Consider the following 1,607-nt stretch of genomic DNA (forward strand, 5'->3'; position numbering starts at 1 on the left):
GCCTGCAGTGGTGTAGTTCACCACAGAATGATGACTATGCACCAGAGAGGGCGGGGCCACGCTCTGTCTGATAACTCAGCTTCATCTCCCTGAGAAAACACTGCTGCTGTTAAAAAAAAGACAAATGTTTCTCCCATACGAAAGTCCATAGAGAAAATAACACATTTAATCAATTTCGCATGAAAAAAAACAGTAATCAACAGTTCAGTATGTTGTGAAAATCAGTGTTTTTTCTCTAAAGACTTTGATTATATTAACGTTCCATTAATTAAATCTGTGACAATCTTTTCAGTTCTGGTTTATTGCAGACGCTCAGTGTTTCTTGATTATACGTTGATCATCTGTCTCCACGTGGACCTGTTCTGGTCTGAGTCTGGTCTGGTCTGAAAGAACAACTCGATCGGTGGATGAAGTTTTCAGCAGTCGTTCACGTTCTCTTCATCCGATTTAAAGCAAACTCACTTTCTCCAGTTTGGACCAAGAAGAGTGGAACTGATCATCAAGTCTGCCAAACAGCCAAAGGCTCTGTTCTGCTCAAGAGCAGATAAACGCTGACCTCTAGTGGAATTCTGAGGGAACCGGTCCTAGCTCCCTAACTCAAACTTGTCCAGAGACAACTGCTGATAACTCCAGACCACAGTGAGCCTTCCGACTTTATCTAACCCTTAACCTAAGACAAAAGCCCTGTTGTTATGAACCGCTGAGTCAAGAACAACCTACAAACAAAGGCCTTCTGGGGGAAGGAGTTAGGAGAGGGCTGCCATCTTGGAAAGGCCAAGTCTTTATAGTTTAGTTTAGGTGAGGTGGATCTCCCTGAAGAGCAGGGAGAACCTGTGAAGGGAGGAGCACACAGGAGCCAGCAGAAACACAACAACGTCAAGACTGATGGAAATATATTTACATACATGTTTCACGCTAATCTGTTTCCTTTTTTTATAGTGTTTGCCAATATTAAAGGTGTAGAGAATTTCTGTGAATTATTTTACAAAGGCAGTATGGAACAGCTGGAGATCTGTGATAAAAGAGGTTTAGAGACAGTAGCAATAGGCAGAAGACAGGAGGTGGAGCTGGAGGTGGAGCTGGAGGGGGCAGAGTTAAAGATGCTAAGATTCTCTCTAGGAGTGACAAGAATGGACAGGATCAGGAATGAGGTCATTAGAGGGACAACACAGACAGGAAGGTTTGGAGAAAAAGACAGAGAAGCCAGATTGAGATGGTTTGGACATGTCCAGAGGAGGGACAGTGGATACATTGGTAGAAGAATGTTAGAGATGGAGCTACCAGGTAGGAGAAAGAGAGGAAGGTCAAAGAGGAGATATATAGATGCAGTGAGGGAGGACATGCAGATAGTTGGAGTCAGAGTAGAAGATGCAGAGAACAGGGAGAGATGGAAATCAATGATTCACTGGAGCAACTCCTGAAAAAAGGGACAAAGCCGAAAGAAAATGGATGGAGTTTAGGCAAATTATAGCAAATCTGGTTTAGAGAACACTGATGTGTTCACACTGACCCGATACCTGCTCCTGTTCACACTGACCCGATACCTGCTCCTGTTCACACTGACCCGATACCTGCTCCTGTTCACACACTGACCCGATACCTGCTCC

The sequence above is a fragment of the Cynoglossus semilaevis genome, chromosome 12 (genome assembly GCF_000523025.1).
Source record: "Cynoglossus semilaevis isolate Cse_v1.0 chromosome 12, Cse_v1.0, whole genome shotgun sequence".
Classification (NCBI taxonomy): Eukaryota; Metazoa; Chordata; class Actinopteri; order Pleuronectiformes; family Cynoglossidae; genus Cynoglossus; species Cynoglossus semilaevis.